The following is a 23475-nucleotide window of genomic DNA, read 5'->3' on the forward strand; positions in this document are numbered from 1 at the left end:
AAATTTTTATATGAAAATTACGATGCCACAAAAATATTTAGGGAGAAGTAGACATCTCCCGCCACTTTGATAATTTTATCGAAAACATGTTGTTACTGAGAAATATTAAACAGATTAAATATTGAGACTATTCCCTTTCATTCTACATCTACTCTCCCATAGAAAACCGTACACACTGTAGCACTTATGGATTTTCGAGTTAATTGTAGTTTTAAGTCATTTCTTTGTCAATTTATCCTCCCGAAGAGAAAAAAACGTGGATAAAATGTTCAATGGCTTTTAATAACACCGTGTATAAGAGGATGTCCTTTTTCATCACAACATATCGAAATACACGGTTTAGTCTGTGAAGCACTTCCGGCGGATACGGATGCTATAAAGCAGACGACACAACGTTTCTCTCAGGCAACCCTGGTACTGAAAGGTTGTTGCTTTTCTGTCTATTTGTTTCATTTTCAATTACAATTTGGTCTTCTCCGATATGGAAATTTGCATTGTTTTTCTCCTTTTTCGCATTATTATTTGAACGAGTGTCTTTTTCCACAACTTCGTTTTCTTCTTTTTCCTCGAAAACCGGATTTGATTTCCTCAGCTCTCCGAAGTCGAAACTTTTATTAGTCACGCCAATGTCCGGGAGAGAATAATGGCGTCTCATCTGAAAATACAGATAAAATTATGATTAATATAAGAAAAAACAATCAAAAATGTTCATATGATTCATATAGACAGGAAGAAACTGGTTGATACAGAAAAAAATATTAAAAAAAAAAAAAAAAAAAACCCAATAAAAACAAAACTGATTACTAGTATTCACCAATCCAGACCTCATTAACACCTTCAAACACAATATCTGCTTTACCTGTCTTTTTGCTAATAAATATCGTCTATCAAATATCCTCTCAATGGCATATTTACAAGGCCAGCTTAATCAGTTACTTTTTGAGTCAATAAACTTTTCAGAAGATTGCTAAATAATAATGTTGAAAAGCAATATCTAGGTATTGACAGACTGGACAAATGTCTGATGTTTTTGTACTTACATTTTTTTGATACTGGTGTAAATTTGTAAATGACGGTATTTTGTGTTGATTAAGAAGTGAGGCGTCAGCTTGTTCGTCTCCACATTGTGTGTCGATCATGAAAAATGCCGCAATCATCTTTGGCTTGAAATAGTCCATAAGTATCATTCCAAGTCCAACAACGGTGGTTAACACACCTTGATCAAAGCAAAATAAATACTCTGAAAAATGGTACTAATCAGAATATGAAAATAGAACCAGTTGTTTTGAAAGAGTGAGCGTCGTCAGATTCATCAAAGAATATATAATGTCTGTATATAATGTCACAAAATTTCGTGTGTTTTTCGCAATATCCCAACCTGATACTTTTATTAATCACCAGTATATTTTAAAATTCATTTTTTGAATTTGGTCTAAAAATCTTTGATTATTACTCAGTATTTCTACCTCATTACAACAATAAAATATATTTTGCTTCGATACTTACCAAAGGTAAACACAGCCCAGAAGCAGATGCCATATTTAATTGTAAAGTCACTATCTGAGCAGAGCATGCGCATATCTCTTCTTGGCTGTAGCACGTGGTACGAAATATTAGCCAAAATCATGCAAATTCCCGTCAGCGTGTAAAGAGATGCTCCGTAAAATACTACACTGCATAGCAGTATGTTGGCCAAAAACCAAAACGAAAAGGCTGTCCTGAAATAGATAAATAAAGCAATTAATGCATATGTTATGAAATGAATGAACGAAAAAGATAAAAACTTCTTGCATAGAGCTCTCCGCGATTGCGGGAATAATCTTCCATGCGACACAATCACAGTCCATTTGCTGGATAGTTTTACAACTCGCATACTAATTTAAAGTTTATAAAATTCTTTCCGTTATACACAGCAAATATTTGGTTTATATATATCAACCCAATCTTCAGTATCATGAAGGAGGCTGATAAAGGGGTATAGTGTATATCAATATATTTATACATGAAGACAAGGATAAGTAAATAATAAGCTATGTATGCAAAATATTATGTAAAAAATATTGATCTTGTTTATAGAATAACCTGAACAGAGTATCAGATTTTTATTAGTCATTATCTAATCGTATATATCACTTAAGTACGTTAGAACTTACCATAAAAGGATATTTGCAATATACCCCGCCATGGTGAAGCTCCGCCCCCAGCGTAAACCTCCTTGGTCGGTCGTCATATATTCGACAATAGCAACCACTGGGTCGGGTAGCCCTCTCATTAGGCACTCTTTTAACTCCCAGTCCGGGACTGTCACTGTAAAACAATATATAACATTATTTGATGTACCATTAAATCAACCACGATACATTCTTCAAGAGATCAGTATTCATGTATAACTGTACACTATTAATATTCGACTAATATTCAACACAAGAATAGCTATAATTAAGTGACTAACATTATACAAACATTCAACGAACAGTCAAAATTTTCATTAATTTAGAATAGATGAGTTATCCTAAAGATATTTGTTCGCGTTAATATAGATATTATTATCACCGATTAATCCCTTTTTAGAGTAATTTCATAACATAGAAATAATAATAAAAAAGATATTTATAGACTGGAACAATGCTCCGTTATGTATTCAGCATGCGTTTTAATGTTAATTGTCATTTTAAACTTCCTAGCATGAGGAGGGTGTGCATAACTTTAGATGAAGTTCCCATTGTTAAAAACTAAATCGATATTTGGTATCGTCCGTACGGTCCGTTTAAATATAAACTTCAAACTTCACTCTGACACATGGAGTCGATAATTGATGAGGTAGTTTCGTTGACTGACGTATAAGGAAATTATACTTCTATATGAAATTCGAAACTATTAATAGGCTGTCCTAATATCTCTAACATTGTCTTCACTGGTATATTTATATGCGTACGTTATGATGAGTTTGTGTATACATATTTATGTAGATTACTTGTTTTAATGCATTGGTATGTTTTCATCTCAATTTTAGACAATGAAACATACTTGGTGAAATATTCTTCACTGACTCAGTGATGTCAGAAATCTGTCATACGATTTGTACGTTAAGGCGAACTTGGCGCCACAATAGAAAATCTTACGCAATGTAATTATGGAATTATTTAGTTTAATAATCGTGCAGACAATACGTGGATGCTACAGTATGGAATAATGTCTGAACTCAACAGTTTCTGGGTTAGCGTTATAAGCGACTGGTCTTTATCATATAATTATTGAATAAGATGACATTCAGTTCATGTGTTCAACTATAGATGTAAAATAATATATCATAGATGTTTTACACATTTTTTTTAATTCTTTATAATGATATTAACAAAGCAAAGCAAATAGAAATAATAGAAGGTGAAATAATATAGTAAAATAAAGATAGACCAATACTTTTCTTAAAAATGATTTTATATAAATTAGGAAAAAGACAAAAGAAAAAGAAAGCAATGTTGTTGACAATCAAATAAGAGAATGTTAATTAGTTAATGTCAATTAACTATATCACTGTTGTTCTTATAAGGTTAAACCCACAACTTTTAACGCAATATTTCACAAAATACTAATGGCTGGCATTGTCGAGGCCATTTCTTTACATAGTTAGACTTGACAAAGGTGCTTATTGCATATGAATATAATGTACAAATGATCATTAACATCGACTGATTTACATTGAGTATGCCAGTCATAAATTTGAAAGCTTAAGACAAACATGGAATTTATTTAAGGGTTATATTCTATCAGTGTCACTTGGGCTAGCAATTAAAAATCAAAAAGGATTTTGTCATTGAGTAATATGTTAAATTGATTCATCTTGTCACAGTTCACATACTAAATAACCAATCAACCATGTCCATATATTCTATCAATAGATTGATAATATAAATATTGAGGTAGGGCTATTATTTCAATATTCATGACGCTAAAATATAACTCCGATCCCAATTTTGCTTTTCAGTTTCATTTTTACGTGACGGGTTTTATCGCATTTAGTTGGATCTGCTGTTGCCGGTTTGATTTAGCGTGTAACTTAATTGAAAAATTTTCGATCTCCAGTTTTAAATTGGATTTGATTTGAAGGAAGGATTCGGTGAAGTAAATTTCCACGAACTTAGATACCGACGGCAAATTTAAGAAACAGAATGATGCAAAAAGTTACCTACAAAGCATGCTAATTTTAGAAATTAATAGATGCGCGAACATTTCTTCTTGCGTGAAAGTATCAAAAAATCCCACGCCAAAAATATTTATTAACTTAACAACTCTACAGCATTTTAGATGATAGAGGAAATATGCTATCCATTCAAGATATTTGGTATATATATACTGGTAACCATACTTCTATATATCTATATATATTCTATATATACTTCTATTCTATCATACAAATATCTTATAGTATTCATTATGTGACTTTGATTGTTGAATTTATTTCGTCATAACTGAATGAGTTAATTTTAATTGACAATGTAAAAATTACCTCCATCCATTGCTATTTCCTCGTTGTAGGCAACTTGACCGCCGCCAGACTCAAACATTCCTAGAATTTAAAAAAAAATGGTTAAATGGTTTCCAATATCAGAACTGGTACAATGTACTAGAACGAGAAATATCATTCAAGTATTGATTCAAAATACTGTAAAATTCAACAAGTAGTTTTTGGTTTACAACTTTTTAAACTTAAATGATTTAAGAACCGATATGATTAGTTACTTCATGGAACTTATCGAAAAAGTTGGTAAGATATTACATTTATTTAGACATTCATACGTGACGTATTTGAATAATTTCTGTCAAGATGGAACATAATTTTTAGGACTCAAGACAATAGTTACTACATAGTAAGGAGTGTATATACACATTGGTATAGCAAAGTCGAGACATATCAACGTCAGACCATAGTTACAAAACTTGACCATTGGCCTTTTTATCACGTACTGCACATGCATAAACTATGTGGTGTAGATTTGATACAGGAATATTCTTATATACATTGAATACTAAATTAAATAATACATAACTCGCTTGATATACAAGATATGTGTATGATATGTGTATGCCATATTTATCATAGAGAAACGTCAGAGCCGATGATGTATCGCCCTGACCGCCCCCTTTATGCACTACATAACCATTTACCTTTCAGAGTGATATTGATTTTCCGCAGACCAATGATCACGCCGACCTCGCCATCGACCTTAGCCCCAGATCTATATATGTAAGGGGCCTTGACCTTGCTTCTTCCCTCCATCCAACAATACCCGAATATAGATACTGCAACAAAACATATTTCATTTAATTAATAATGAGAGTGATAATGGAATCAAACATGAGAGAGACAGTGCAACGTTGATGTTCACCTTTACTTGTAGGTATACCAAAGTAAAAATAGTCGCATTTTCATAAATTGTTGCTGTTCTTAGATTGTCAGCGTCTGTTGTTGCGTTTAGATTTTTTCTACCCATCAGCAAGTTGACCGTGTCTATTTGGATATTGACCTAGTTATAAGAACTCTAATTAATAAAAGATGTTTTCAAATGGTATCAGAAATGTCATTCATGACCTCCATTGACCCATATGAAATGATGTTGAGTAGAAACCGTGTTAACATCTTCGTAATTAGGTCAAACAAGGAAGATTAAATCAGTATATTTGTAAGTAGTCAGGTAAGCAACCGACATTTGTAATACACTGACATCATGAAACCAGAAAGAAGTACAAAGCTAAAATAGTGTTTTAAGAAAATATGGTTTAGTTTTCAAAGAACGGATATGATGAAAGAGCGGCTGTGTGTCATTGCCCGGTCCAGACTCTGACTACATTTTACTTGTATAACAGGAAGTGGAGGTCGGCTCTACATGTTCAATTTTGTCAGGGTGAACTCCTATATAATGTCGAACAACTACATCGTGATCTTAGAATGGTTCGAGGTCTACATCGGTCATCGCCCGACCTTTTATTGTCATCTTCGGTCATGTTCGGCAATGTTCGGTCATGTTCGACAATGTTCGGTCATGTTCGTTTTATATTTTGAAAAAAGATGAAATGTCCAATCACTTAATACACATTGTCAGATAGAAAGTTTAATTCCTTTAACATTTGAAAAGTATATTCATTAGCATAGCACTGACTTCAAGTAAAGCTTAAAGTTTTAAATGAATTTTTGAATCATTTAACTAACAAAAGAAGTGTGATTTAGATAACAAAACTAGCATTTGTTTGTTTTCAAAGCAATATATAAAAGACAAAGCAATATATAAAAGACAAAAAGAATTCTTCCTATAAAGTTTTCGTTAATGTGTACGTATGTAAAATGATTGAATAATTAAGTTTATATCAATTTTCTATGTCATACATTTAGAGGCAACATTTTTGTGTAAAACTTTAAGATGGTGTTTTGTCCTCGAGCGATGAAAAATGCAATTGAAGACCTGATAACGACAGACCTCTTGGAAAAGTGTCACATCAATAAGTCCAGCATGTCAATCATTGTATGTGTATAGATTATTTATTATTGTATGGAACGCGTGATACAGAATTTTACGAATCCGTAGTACCGGTAATTACATTTTCATTATACCATGCAGAAAATAAAAATAATCTTGTTTTTGTTTAAAAAGACATGTATATTAAATTTGAAATAAGCAATATTTATTAAAATGAAGTCCTTATACATCAAGATACTATCAATATAATGACAGAAATGAAGAATTTAAGATATTTATATAGATTTTGCTTTTACAAATAATGACAAATAATGTTAATATAAAAATAATAAAAATCCAATCCAAGCATTACAATAACAATATGCAGTAAAAATAACCAAAGAAAAAGTTCTAGACATTATGACGCTATCGTTAACACGACTAAACAGTGTACCTGTAAACATATTTAGCTGTATAATTTTTATTAAAAACATGTGCATGTACTGCAAGCCATTAAACAAAGAGGTTAGGGTGTATAAGGCCGACTTTGGTGTAGGAGAAGAAGATATTGCCGACCACTACATGCCTCACAACTAAAAGTACATCTTTATTTTAAGATCAACTTCCTGTAGTTTTTATGAGCCATTTAAAATGAAATGACGTAAACTTCCGATCTTATGTTTGATTCAACACCATTAATTCAATATCTATTATTTGAGTACATTTAAAACAAAAAAATCACTCCTACGTAATCTTCAAAGACCATGTCGCCATTAAAATAACTTGAAAGCTACGTATTAGAACGAAAATAGAAAACGTATTATGACACATCGCGAATGTCGAGACTGTCGAGACTGTAATTGCTGACTAGCACCAAATGAAATTAAAAGTACTGTAAACAATTTATTTTCGTTGGCGATTTAATTTCACTGGGGTTTAGAATTCGCGAAAAATATTTCTGCGCGAAAAATATTAAACCAACGCAACATTAAATCACCATGAAAATGTTTTTGAACACAAAACGCGAAAATGTAGTTGGGAATGAAACCCCGAAATTGAGACACCGCGAAAAATAAGTTTACAGTATATGATGAAGAGATACTTACATATGATCGTGGAGCCGACTGCTAGGCTGTAGACAACTCGTAGGAGAGTGTACCAACGCTGTCAAGGGGAAAAGACAGGCATTGTAGTACATATCGATAAGAATAACTTTAAAAGTAAGCGAGCTTGGACGTTGATGATTGTGGAGACTTTTACATTTAACATTGAAAACAAATCTAATGACATATTTACACCAACAACAGTCTATATATATATAGCATGATGAAACGATAATGAGTAAATTATATATATAATGCGTCGAGTTTCATTTTGTCTAGGTCAAATGTGATTTATATATTGGCAAACACAATGCTTCATCGATAACCAGTTAGTGCATTTTGTTCCATCAATCTTTGGTATTGTGATCAAATTTTAATGTTAAGTTGTTTTGTTCCTTCAATATTAGGTACTGCATCAAATTCTGATGTTAAGTTGTGAGATTCAAGTGTGAAAAAGAACGCATATTATCAAGAGACGATAGATGAACATCTGTATATGATGATATGATGAGCAAATATATTTTATGAAAACTTACTTCTTTCCCACGAATTCCAGCAGCAGCAATCAGGGTAGCCAAAGATATAAGGGCGCATGCGTATATTACAGCCGCCAATGACACATCAGTTGTGACGGGTGTCCGCCGCTCACCATAATAAGTGAATCCATACTCTCCTCGAAATGCTTGAAACCAGGACATTCTGTGGAAAATAAACACCAAATCAATACTGGTAATCCATACTCTCTTCAAAACATTTAATATTAGATTGAAAGATTAACATAACCATCAGTATTATCATTAGATATTCACCAGGTATTAATTAGAATTTGTTCATTTGTAATGTCGCAAGTGTTAGAAAATGGTGTTCAATAACATAAAATGCTTGACAACGAAGGGAATTAAAAATGACTGATTCTTACCTATAATGTAAAATGGATTACAATAGGTTTTGATATGTCTTTGATGAAGGTTACAGGGATGATATAGCAATTCAAATGACATAACTACATTATGACCTAGGATGTCTCGACGATCGATTTATCATATTGATGTTAACGACTTTACATATGAGGCCTAGTTAGCACATTCCTATCACTGTTAAATAATTCAATAAAATACTCAATGAACATCATTTACATTAATTGAAACGAGGTGATACATTTTGACATGTTGTTACCAAGAGAGATACTGACATATCATGTTTAAACTTATCTACCTTCTATAAACTATAATGCCATTCTAGAATTTGAATCTAAATAGTTAAATGTTGATTTTATCTTAAAATCACCTTTTAAATCTGTGTTATTATAATTTCCACTGTTCCTGTATACTGTTTAAGTTTGATGATGCTGGCGACGATTCAACGTCCAGAGTAAATTTTGAAAGATAAAAAAATCCCAATGTTATCGTATATATATGGTATCAGGTCCTCGATCCGGGAACATTACGCGTTTCAAGGTGCGTACACAGAACCTGGATGCTACCTGTAGTTTTTACCTGTAGGTGTGTTCTATGTCGAAGAGATGTTACTACCGGTAAAATCGTAAAACTGATATAAATAACTTTACAAACGTTGTGAAGGGAAACTGTTTTGGTTTTAAATAGTTTAATCGTCATTCGATTTCCGGAGGATTACCTGAGAGCGTCACATTGATCAATGTTATCTCTACCTGTCAGAACATATACATCTAATTGAATAATAGGAGGACATCAGCAAGGATAATAAACTGTATTTGGATTAGAGACACGAGTGATATTGACAGCCACGTCAAAATGTAACAGTAAATAAACTGGACATTGATTAATGATATTCAAATTACGTAATCACGCTTTGTTTCACTAATTATTATTATTATTGATATTACGTATTAAAGCCGTTATTATTACAATTACACATTAAAGCGTATCACGTACACATAGAAATCGTAAAGTCTTCATAAAAAATAAAATATGTAAGATTCATTTCGATAACAAATAGCCTAGTTAAAAGATAAAGCATAGCATGAAAAAATAATTATTTTCTTAAGGTATGAAATTAACATGCTTAATTATATTAAATTCTTTTCTTCTTAATATTTGAAATCCTATAATTTTTGAAATGATAAAATATGTACTTTTAGGAAATGATCTATGCAAGGTGCACCTTAAATTCAAATTTACCAACGGAAATGCGAAAGATACCATAATTAATTTCAATTTTGATATAAAGAATTCATTACTTTTGATACTCAACTGGACAGGCCAGCAGGATTATGCAAATCAGGATATATATGTTGTATACCTGAGTGACACCTTTGTGGTTATTATTTTTTATATACTTTAGATGACTATTTAGGGAGCACCTGTAGATACTGAAGCCTTAATGCTAAGGGATAGTTGGGGAATACCACTTGGTCAATTCTGTTGTTCAGCGTACACGGATATCCTGGAATATACCCATATTTATAAATAAAGTACGGCTGATCCGCATAGTAGCGTCACTAGATATTGTTTTATCATGACCTATGATGGAAATACCGATTCTGAAGTCAAGAAGAAATCAGAAGAAAACTAAAACGGAGTATAAATTCAAAGTATATGATCGATTTGTTTACCTATATATAAAGAGGCGTTCACAATTGTTATGACGTACGTATTGGTAAATACTAAACAGGAAAAGGTGATCAATGTCACACCTTATAGTATATGGTAATAAACAGGTATTTGAGAACAACCAAACATTTCAAACTAACGAGAAATTAAATGATGATAACGACATATCAACTTAAAATATCACATACATAGTTTGTATCGTCAAAAGAATAAAAAAGACATCTCACGTTTTGGAAGTTTTAAAAACCAATATAAATTAAAATGATTCTAAAACATAAATACGAGCTGACAGATCAAAGACATAATTTAGAGTGTCTTATGTCAAGACAGTCGGATGCTACTGTTGTGACAATATACAAATGTCAGACAGACTTCTTATTGATTACGTCTTGTATCAATATTTAAATGTAAAAGAGTTTTGACGTATAAGAACACTCGGAGTGACAATTTGACAGCAAATCCGTTTATTTTGTGGCGGTCTGAGAGATAAATCGGAAAAGAGAAATTTCGGAATCTCCTAGCCAGATGGGATCACGTAAGTCTTGTTTATAAACAAAAGAGACATAGGTGATACCCTGCCATGTCAATGTGTCCTCGTCATGTTAATATAACTTCCTGGTCAATATGAAAAAAACCCAATACGTGTACATCTACATACTAGGCCTACAACGGTATAAGAACATTATTCAATACCATAGAAAAAGATTTGATCTCTGCAAACACCTAACTACAGAGCTCAACGACATACTCCAAAAGGTGTTTGACGGTAGTTCGAACGTCAACGACAGTGATTTGATTTGTAAAGTTTACCTAATGAATATGTAAGAGGATCGACGCAGAAAGGACTTGGGCTATTTGACCAGTTTTTATTACAGCTGACGACGAGTTGTCAGGTCTGGGAGATTATAATGTGTAAGATTGATCACCTCCCGTGTGAGTGAGGATTGTAAACTTTGTACCGTACTATAGGGTTTTACTGTTATGTTTCAATATAACGGATAAGCTAATTGATATTCCACATAAATAAATAAAAGCGAAGACCTGCTTTAAATGAATATCTAAACTATTTTGCAAATAAAATTAACCTGCCTATTGATTAACATGTTTTTATTCAAAATGTCTAAATGTTTATTTATTGTCTTTTAATTTCATTTTAAGAACATATTACACTTTGGAGTGATCAACAATGACCTTTATCTAAGTGTATTGGAGAGAAGTAAAGCGCCAAGGACTCTTACCCTCAATATTGAGGGGTAGACGAGAGCACTTGATATCAAAGTGAATCATCGACTAGACGGATAGTGATAAGGGTATACAGTGAGGACGACGTCTATGACCGATGGTGTGTTATCATAGTGAGTGAAGAATGTGATATGTATTACCGGGTAGTTAAAGGGAGCAACAAGATGCATGTTTGTATCTTATGACAACTGATAAATAAAGGAATAGTTTTCTCTCCGACTTCTCATCTCAATGCAAACTATAATGGAATCGTTGACGTGTTTGGATATATGTATATAATGATTAAAACATATCTGTTTGAAATTGCTTTTATCAAAGTTTTATTTTAATCTTGGTTTTATCATATTACATCTCAACTGCTGTAATTAATTTTGATTTAAACCACTCATAAATCTCTACTAACTACAAACACCTAATATGCATTTGTCTGCGAGATTTTTTTTCGTTTTAATACGTATCGGTTCAAACACAGAACTATCCATTACCCTACTGCTATATAAAACATACCATATGATAGTGTATACTATCTGATGACATGAATTAATGATTCTGTTACATAATTGATAGTCTGCGTAATTTATCATTATATAATTATAAAGTATAAAAATGAGAACGGTGAAAAACCAAGAGACCACAATGGAAACTTCGTAATTTTCTTTTCAAGTGACAAACAATTCATGATATTCAAGAAACAATAAAGAAACCACAAAAACCAGGAAATGTAGACACTCTCGCTATTACGTAATGTAATAATACAATTAATATTTCAATCTGATACACACACAGTAAAACAGAAGGCTAATTACATATGTGAGACATCCAGCCGTTTTACATTACATAGATATCAGCGAAGTTGGCTTAATGTTAATGGGTTAATTCTAATATAATCTTACGGTATTGGCGTTTCGCACATTGTAATGTAGAAATTGCGTACAAGCTGTCTTGTTTCATTCATTAGACACTTTTTAATTTGCATTTAAATAAATAAAATGATTCACCGCCTAAATATTATCTTCGTTTGGAAATGCATGCATATTGCACTCTATTCGCCATTGTGGAATCTTAGAGAAAAACTAAAACAGTGCACGATCGCTAACGACGACTTTAATGTACTTATTTCGTTTTAATTAGCGATCGTTTTAAATACTTTAAGACTTTAACGATTTTTAAGTAGTGTAAAAACGTTACATAAGTAAAATGAAATGACTGCAACCTTAAGATTTTAGGGAATAAAATGCAGATGATGCAAACTAAAAAAACTATTGGTAAGATTTTATTTCATTAATCGCCGTTAAATCCACTTAGTAAATAGATTCCAACAAGCAGATACGATTTATTTTGAAATATCAATATTAAGACAGCTAGTCTTGCTATTGACAAATAGCTTATTATAGAGATAAATCAAAGCGGCTGAAGTATATCAGGGTTTTTATATGTAATTAATTATAACAAATTAGCAGTAGGGGGGCAGTAGCCTGGAGTCATCTCATATTAGTGCATACAACTACCAATTAAGAAATAAATTATAGACATTGCTGATGTTACGTAACTGATTACTGCTTACTGCATTTGTTTGCGGTTGATGTGTTTTAAGGGTACTGACTTTCCGACGTACCTAGGTTCTGTGATCAGCCAAAATAGTATAGGCTCTTTAAATAAATACTAACAATGATCTGTACATAGTTTTGAGAACAGTTAATCTCAAGAATTTGCCGTTAGTTGTAATTTTGAGCTATCATTATGAAGATATACAAACAACTTAAAATATGATGAGGTTAAAAAATCTTAAATGATATGGTCATGTAAAAGAAAGTGCAGACCAAAAAGTAGTCCATTTGCGGTTCATTGGGATTATTTGCTAAGCATTGAAGAGATGATCAATATGTATGTTTTAAAATTGTAATTAAAGCATTATTTTCATGTTGATTTTAAAAGATGACGGAAATTTTAGGAAATCTCTTACCTTTTAAGTAAATTTCCTCGAAGTATTCCCAACGTCTTAGAGAAGTGTCTGTAAAAACATCGAGTGATGTATTAATAAGTATGTAATTATTAAAGTCCCCGACGAAATGTATATTTGTCTCAAGTTATAAAACAGGTGTACGTCTCTACGAAACAGCGTCAACTCTTCCTCTCTTACATCTATTATGGGCATCGTTACATAAAAACAACGGTCGGACATTTCCCTCATCCCACCACTGGGGCAGAGGAAGTTACGTCAATCATGCTACATCAAAATCCATGTTGAAAATGCTCGGGGTCGTGGTGTGAGGAAGACTGTGGACGAGTCGACTGTTATATATAAGCCATTAGGCTAGGCTCCATTAGAGATCGGTCTACCATTGTTCCATCGCTACGAACACTTTCTATGATACACCAGACCGCTCACCACTTCTATCTATGGGACAAACAGATAAGTCTACAACAGACATATGCCTGAAGGTCCTCTACCTCTGATATGTATATACACACATAGGCTATATATATTTCCTAATTAAAATGTCACTGGATACATTAACATAAATGAAACACACTGTAAGGAAATTACAGTCAAAGTTGAAACACACACAGTGATGAGTATTCCAGCTTACATAACAAAGCATTGCATACATCACTGACTAGTTATAGCTAAATAATTACTCGATGTTTCATTAACAGCTATGCGGGCTATTTGATCGTGGCTACATATAGACACCTCTGGATTTTCTTTGGATACTCTGGTTTCCTTCGCTTTCCTTCGCCATAAACATTGGCATGTCCTTAAAAGACCATGGTTATTAACATTCAATTATTACTCGCACGTATTTCATCGTATATATAGTATTAAAACTCATAAATTAAAAGAAAAATAAACTTTTAAAGTTTTTTTTCTTGTTTTCAAATCAGTTACTTGTGTTTATTTTTCGTCATTTAGCATCATTTTCTGGACTTTCAATTACAAACCTGCTCGACCTACAATCATTAAATATTAGTGGCTTAATGCAGTCAAATAAACTAAACGTTCATATGCGTTTCCTTTTGTCAATTTTATTTCCCTATTCCGACTTTACAAAACCCATTTTCTTTAAGCAAATAGTAATATGTGGCTTTATTGGTGCATATTTATCTATTGTGACTTGAATAAGAAGGCACTATTGGATCATCTTATAGGCGAGGGATGGAAACCTTTATGTAACATGAATATTGTATTTGATCCTTCCGCGTACATACTGTATTGATATGGGGCATCCCATCATAAGGGTATCAATTACACTACACTGTGTATGTTTTCTAAGGTTCATTACTAGACACCAAAACACCAAACTAAGACATAGATTAGGAAATCTATAAAAACATGTACGGAAAACGCCGAAGAGGCAAGTTTCTGAAAATTTAAAAATGAAGAATGAATCAAACCGAAACAGTAAAAAAGCAGTTATCATACACCACTGTGATAGAAAAATGTTGGTCATGTTGTCCCAGATAAAAGATATTTAAAATGTAACTTAAAGGGATATAACTAGATTTAGGTCATGTTGTCCCAGATAGCTAACGGTGATATTACGAGATCTAGTCCTTGTTACCCCTGATGTAAGAGATTAATACTGTAACTTATAGTGATATTACGAGATTTATGCCTTGCTCGTCTGATGTAAGAGAATAATAAAGTAACTTATAGTGATATTACGAGATGTAAGCCTAGCTGCCTTCATGTAAGAGATAAATACAGTGACGTATATTACGAGATGTAGGCCTAGCACCCCTGATGTAAGAGATTAATACTGTAACTTATAGTGATATTACGAGATGTAGGCCTAGCTGCCCTGATGTAAGAGATTAATACTGTAACTTATAGGGATATTACGAGATGTAGGCCTAGCTCCCCTGATGTAAGAGATTAATACAGTAATTTATAGTGATATTACGAGATGTAGGCCTAGCTCCCCTTATGTAAGAGATTAATATGGTAACTTATAGTGATATTACGAGATGTAGGCCTAGCTCCCCTGATGTAAGAGGTTAGTACAGTAATTTATAGTGATATTACGAGATGTAGGTCTAGCTCCCCTGATATAAGAGATTAATACTGTAACTTACAGTGATATTACGAGATTTAGGCCTAGCACCCCTGATGTAAGAGATTAATACGTTTTTGTGGACAGCGTGGTAGCGTTTCTAATCTCGGTGGTTAGTTTGGTGTGACGACGTGACGTGTTGCTATAAACAGATACCAAAACGATAGATAACACACATCCAAACAATGACTAACTGATGCTGTCAAAATATCCAAGCTCTATATATAACCATCAATCTATATTTAAAAAATCCTTCATTTGTATTTCGAAGTGAGATTCATTACATTCATTAAAATTCTGGCGGTGATATTTTTATGTAATAAATGTAATGATTTGATATTTAATATTCTAGGAGATGTACAATTTACGATATATATTGATTGATAACGCTCTAGCTGTTCTGCGCAAGCGATCGATCTATACATACATCTCAAATCAATTAAATTTGCATATGCTGAAGTATCGCCCTAGTTCTGACCCAAATTGATTTTTCGCGATTCCTGTGCAATTGTTAAATACAATTTTGAATTTTGAAAAAAGACCAAATGACAAGTTAGCAGTAATATAAACAGAAAACAGATTTTAGAATTTTGAAAATTATGACCAAATGACAAGCTAGCAGTAGTATGAAAAAGGAAGGAGATTAAAATTTCTAAGGCAAAATTGTCAGAAAGTATGAAGTATAGAGAAGCTTGATCTAGGATACTTAGCCAGAAATATATTCGATTCTAGAATTTTGGAAATCGAAGATGTTTCAGGCTAAATAGTAGTTATTTCAGTTTTAGAACTCATGCCGATTGCTACAAAAAAAGAACAAGCTTTCGTATGTATGTAAAAAGACATGTGTAATATGTTCCATATCCCGGGGATCAAATTTTTTTTTATATATTTTCATAGTGTTTCATAACAAGTTAGTTTTTCTCTCTTTTTGATTTTAATTTGAAATCTGCCACTTGTGTATAAAGAACTTAATTAATTATGCTTCATCGATTACTATTTCAATGAAACTGTTCGATGAAAATTCTATGGAACACGGAACATGTCTCTCGGCTGCTTAGTGACATTATGCTACCTTGACCTTTACATCGATAAAAATCTAGTTCCGCAACTTAATGCAAACTATGTTAGCAAGCCCTTTCAAATATGGAAAATGTGTATATTTGATTAATGACTGTTTCGATAAGTGTTCAACATGCTAATCGATATAAAAAATCGGATTAAAAACTTGCGATGGACGTGCTCTATTAATCATCGGGTTAATGACCTTGCTTAACAATTCATGTGAATGAAGTGTTAGATCTCATATCCTATCGATATAAAAAAACTTACTAAAACGCATATGATTTAGTGCCATCATTTTAAAGCGTGATTTATTTATTTCAATCAAGCAAGTGCAACCATGAATTTGAACATTAGAACTGCTATGTTGATGACATAGGTAAATGCAATAAGCACAATCGTAAATCAAATACAACATAATGCATAGCGCTATCACTACCTTCAGCCCGTGTAATATGATGATACATTCATAACACACTTTGAAATATGTAGATTACATTTTATTTGATTAGGTAAAAGTCATATTAACATACAGGGTCATTCAAGGACCTTTCAGGTTTATATGGATAGGAAATCGGAGTACCCGGAGAAAAACAACCGACCAAAGATCAGTACATTGGATTTGAATTAACGACCCATAGGTTTGATGGCTTGTGGCAATCCAACTGAATTTTAGTAAACGTTACTACTCCGAAACACATAGACTGCTTCATGTATCTTAATTTCACTTCGTGGAAACCTGCGTTTGTTTAGAAATCTTTAATAATTTAGAAATCTACAAATGAAAATGAGTTTGGTATTTCACTTAAGAACCATCACATATTTTTGATATCTAACATTGGAGGATAAAGTTGATTAAGTTCCAGTAGGGAGCCTCTATCCAGTAATGCAAAATTATATTGTAAATTTATTATGAATTATGAATTTAATATGGACGATTAATCTTTGTTTTAACAAACTGGTCTTACTTTATGAGACATAAAGACATATGCAACAGTAAAACACTCTTATAGAATAACGTAATTTGGAATAACGACACAATTAAACAGGTGTGCATACATACAAACGTAGCTGATTCCAAGTTATAGGCAATAAATCAGGATCAACCCATATATTCTTTAGGGGTGTACAAGTCTTAAGGATCAGTCCATTTATTCGTTAGGGATAATACAATTAAACAGGTGTGCATGTATTGTAGATTTTAAGTTATAGAGTATAAATCCGTGCCGCCATATGTATATATTCATTAAAGCTGTGACCATAAATCCAAAATTGAAATTCTTTGTTGTCTGTGCATCTAATGATAAACAGGTGTGCATGTATTGTAGATTTTAAGCTATAGAGTATAAATCAAGATCAGTTTATACTTTTGATAGGGATGTTTAAGTCATTATAATTGTGCATTTATTCGCAAGGGATGTCCAAAGTAATATTATATGGTATTATTTATTGTTTAGCACGTTAAATCACAAAGACGAAACTACATTAACTGGAATTGTTATAAAAATGCCGAAAAAACAAATCCTGCATTCAGATCCGGATCTTGTACAAATACTAGTGTGGGTAAAACAATTAGGTTTTCGATAAACATCAGCGAGCTGAGGATATCTTGGGTCAAAATCTAGGACTCTTAGTTTGGTTTGGTAAGTTTAACTTACATATTTATGTACTTACTCCAATTGACAGTCCTACTAGTCGTGAGATCCGTACTTATATAAGATAAGACTTGTTTTCCCCTCTTGAAACTTCTGCTTTTCTTATCGTTGGCAATCGAACGCATCGTTTAATCGTCGCAGCTTTTAAAAGGAAAACGGCATAAACAAACCAATCAAACCTACTATAGCACACTGATCAAAAAGGTTATGTAATAAGAAGTTAGAAACGCCACATAACGTAAAAACTTAACTAAAACAGGCCATACCCACTATTACTAAATTAGAAACGCCACATAACGTAACACCTTATCTAAAACAGGACATACCCACTATTTCAAAGTTAGAAACGCTACATAACGTAACAACTTATCAAAAACAGGATATACCCACTATTACAAAGTTAGAAACGCTTCATAACGTAACACCTTAACCAAAACAGGACATACCTACTACCAACACAGGGCATACCCACTACCCAAACAGGACATACCCACAACTAAAACAGGGCATACCCGCTACCAAAACAGGACATACCCACTACTAAAACAGGACATACCCACTACCAAAACAGGACATATCCACTACCAAAACAGGACACACCCACAACCAAAACAGGACATACCCAATACCAAAACAGGACATACCCACTACCAAAACAGGACATACCTACTACCAACACAGGGCATACCCACTACCCAAACAGGACATACCCACAACTAAAACAGGGCATACCCACTACCAAAACAGGACATACCCACTACTAAAACAGGGCATACCCACAACTAAAACAGGGCATACCCACTACCAAAACAGGACATACCCACAACCAAAACAGGACATACCCACTACCAAAACAGGACACACCCACTACTAAAACAGGACATACCCACTACCAAAACAGGACATACCTACTACCAACACAGGGCATACCCACTACCCAAACAGGACATACCCACAACTAAAACAGGGCATACCCACTACCAAAACAGGACATACCCACTACTAAAACAGGACATACCCACAACAAAAACAGGGCATACCCACAACTAAAACAGGGCATACCCACTACCCAAACAGGACATACCCACAACTAAAACAGGGCATACCCACTACCAAAACAGGACATACCCACTACTAAAACAGGACATACCCACTACCAAAACAGGACATACCCACTACCAAAACAGGACATACCCACTACCAAAACAGGACATACCCACTACCAAAACAGGACATACCCACTACCAAAACAGGACATACCCACTACCAAAACAGGACATACCCACTACCAAAACAGGACATACCCACTACCAAAACAGGACATACCCACTACCAAAACAGGACACACCCACTACCAAAACAGGACACACCCACTACCAAAACAGGACACACCCACTACCAAAACAGGACACACCCACTACCAAAACAGGACATACCCACTACCAAAACAGGACATGCCCAATACCAAAACAGGATATACCCTCTACCAAAACAGGACATACCCACTACCAAAACAGGACATTCCCACTACCAAAACAGGACATTCCCACTACCAAAACAGGAAATACCCACTATCACAAAATCAGATAATATAGAGGTTGCAGAGGAAACTGACATTGTCTATGTCTTTGTATAGCAATGTATCACAAAAGGAAATTATCGCCACACGTCTCATTAAGTAAAGATAAACGATTTTAATAAAATCCATGGACATTTCATTTTGTTCTAAACGCAGAAAAATTATTGTTATGATACGCAATCATTATAAATATTTCCATAGAAGACAAACTGATCAGTAGACTTTTACCTACTGCCGTCTCTTCCATACTCAATTAATTATAGTGCTGTGCCACTGAAGCTGCTTTGTGCTATATCAGTGAGGCCTATTGCTGAAACTGATTTCGAGTATTGCCCTTTCTCAGTGCGGCGTACCGTAAAATCTAATTCAGATGTTATTGTGGAAGCATACGTATAGTCCTAGCTTACACTGACTCTATCGCCGTACCTTATTGAAGAAGTTTATGTTAATAGTACACTGTCTCATCAAGTTTGAGTTGTTAAAGAGAATAATTATATTGAGCGTATAGCAGGGCTATGTATTTTTTTTCAAGATTCACCTTGATGTACTGCAAGTCATAGACTAACAGGAAGTTCATAAGATTATATGTAGGTCAGACATTAAAGACTAAAATAACAACGACATTGTCAGCCTGTCTAGCTCTAACGCTGAATCATTGCTCGGTTTTAAACCAGGTGTAAAAATGATTTGTATATGAGTAGTTTTCACTAAATAAATATATTGATATCCAACGATGGAAAAACACAGCAAACTACTTTAAACGTTGAAATTTAGGCGAGAGGGAAATTAGTGCGACAGCTTCTCCATCGGTTATATTGCATTTTTTTAAATCGCGAAAATAATGACTTCGCAAAATGTTTACTTATGAATATCACGAAATAAAACACTTGCGAATATTATCCACGCTTACAGTGCAATTGTACCACATTGCTACGAAGCCAATGATAAAATCACAACAGTGACGATAAAATTAAAAGCTTATAGGCTTTTCAAAGTTATCTCAATACAAAGTAGAGAATTATTGTATCAAATATAAACTGTACAGGACAGCTGAATGCCATCACAGGGGACTAACGCACTACGGGCTTAAGTAGTTACAATGGTATTGCAGTAATTAGATACCATATATACTGACTATTGCCTGTGAATACCATCAGCTGAAGATGTAAAGTGCGCCAAGAGAAAAAAAAACCGCGATATGCATCGCTTTAATACTTATCAGTTGTATCAAAAAGTTGCGACTAAATATGAACTTAAAAGCCCCCTCCATAAAAAACCCCAGCATCAGCTAAATAATGTTAACAATGAATCACTTTATTTTCGTGAGATTTCCCCCCATAATTCCGATAAAAAGGTCAAACGCGAATTGAAATGTTTCGCGAACAATTGCATAAAACATATTTGTAATTGCACGATTGTCAATAAGAGCCCCAGACCGCAAATTTTCATTTCAAAGATTCATAATCAATAGTCTAGACAATTTCAGACAAATAAAATGTTATATTTAAATGTAACAGTCATCATGTACTCATATTGAGAATAATTATAAATATAGACATTTTACAGGTAGATTAACATTATGTATTCACATTGAGAGTAATTACAAAGACATGAGATACAGGTACACTAACAATAAAAACAATAGATCGATTGTATTCTATATCCAATTATGTTTTTACAGTCTTAATAAAGAATAAAGAAAGTGTAAAAACAGTTCATATATAAAATCAAACGATGACACAACATACTTATATATCATTGATAACTAATTATGTAATGTAAGGTGCTGATCAATAAATGCTTATTGAAAGTAATTATAAATATAGGAGATACAGGTACACTGACAATAAAAACAATAGATCGATTTTATTCTATATCCAATTATATTTTTACAGTCTTAATAAAGAATAAAGAAAGTGTAAAAACAGTTCATATATAAAATCAAACGATGACACAACATACTTATATATCACCGGTAACTAATTATGTAATGTAAGGTGCTGATCAATAAGTGCTTATTGAAAGTAATTATAAATATAGGAGATACAGGTACACTGACAATAAAAACAATAGATCGATTTTATTCTATATCCAATTATGTTTTTACAGTCGTAATAAAGAATAAAGAAAGTGTAAAAACATTTCATATATAAAATTAAACGATGACACAACATACTTATATATCATCGGTAACTAATTGTGTAATGTAAAGTGCTGATCAATAAATGCTTCCTTACCTGGAACTTGCAACTCTCTTTGCTTCTTAGCCTAGTACGGTGTTCTTGCTTGACATCTGAAGACAGTGCCATATACTGCATTTGGTTACATTATATACCTTGCAGGTAAGACAGGGGGAATTCAAGTCTGATGCAGTAATAAAATCCTTCGTCCTGATTGGTTGGTGAAATTCATTCATCCGTAGCAGTTTTCACACACCGAATCCGCCTTCACCGATATCCTGGACAGAGATATTTGCAGACGAGATATTCTGAGAAAAAACGTGAAAAGGGGGTGGAGCTATAGCCTTGAAAACTAAATATTGGTAAGTATTTTTTTTATATGTGTACACGATTCCAATGCGTGGTATATATACCCCTATATCCTTAAAAGGATATGTATTTATCAATTTGTGAAAACTCAAACCAATAACTTTATTTCAGTCCCATGCTTACTTCTGAATCATTCATGATAAAATATGTATTTTTTAAGTAAGGTGATATATTTTATTTAAAAAAAATAGACTTGAATAAATGAGCCTAGTTTTAGGAGTAATCGCGCGCCCTGATATACACAGCTATGATAGTAGATTTTACCTGTACAGACTATATCTACACATATAGATTCATCATTTAATGCTAAAGTGTTCCAAATGAGAAAAAGTTATTTTATCCAAATAACTTTTCCGTCCGTCTGTCAGTCAATCTATAAGTTTATTGTTTTGATTGTCCGTCTGTCCTTACATAAGTCCGTCCGTCCAATTGACCGCTTTTCTTGACAGATTAGCAGCATGTCTTTGTCTACGCGCTAGAAAGATTTGATTGCCAACGGCGGTATTTTGCCTCGCGTACATGCCTATGTACATGCACTAATGCTCCTCACATTTAGTCTCAACATTTACTTTCACATTCACATTTTACATGTTTCGTATTTAAATTAATTTTGTATATAATATAGTTACATCGACCAGAGATCACAGTCGTTACTGCTTGAGGTCAACGTCCACCAAATTAGTTTTTAACACGCGATCAATCATAAAACTACTGCAGATGAGATCTAACTACTGTAGATAGCTTGTGACATTAACCTCATGTGTTGATACTCTGAAGAGTATATTTAAGTGTTGTTAAATTTCTTGAATTTCACACGTGACACGAATGATGATTCAAATCTGACAACTTTACCAGTGTCGTAGCACATTAACATTAATTATATCACGGATACCATCCTAATAATATATTAATAACTATCTCATATCTTTATATATATAAAATTTGAAAAATAAGAAATTCTAAATAATAGTATATGAGTAATTATATTAGAATGAAAATCATTTAGGCTTGAGTTTTTTTTTATAAATCATAATATAAGGATTTTAATAAAGTTATGTGTGGTATTAGATTTAAACATATATACCGGAAAATGATATGGAAGCACACACTTAACAAAGGGTGTCTTTAGAAGCTTAAGGTGCTTAAGTTATGACATATTTTGTGAGCGACATTTAAGAAATGTTTTATGC

The 23475-nt window shown here is 33.1% G+C and overlaps 1 pseudogene; it reads right to left on the reverse strand.

Annotated features, from left to right (window-relative positions):
• Window positions 1–473: 473 nt before the first annotated feature.
• Window positions 474–22176, reverse strand: LOC138321713 (dual oxidase maturation factor 1-like; annotated as a pseudogene).
• Window positions 22177–23475: the final 1299 nt, after the last annotated feature.

This window comes from Argopecten irradians, chromosome 4 (assembly GCF_041381155.1).
Source record: "Argopecten irradians isolate NY chromosome 4, Ai_NY, whole genome shotgun sequence".
NCBI classification, from domain to species: Eukaryota; Metazoa; Mollusca; class Bivalvia; order Pectinida; family Pectinidae; genus Argopecten; species Argopecten irradians.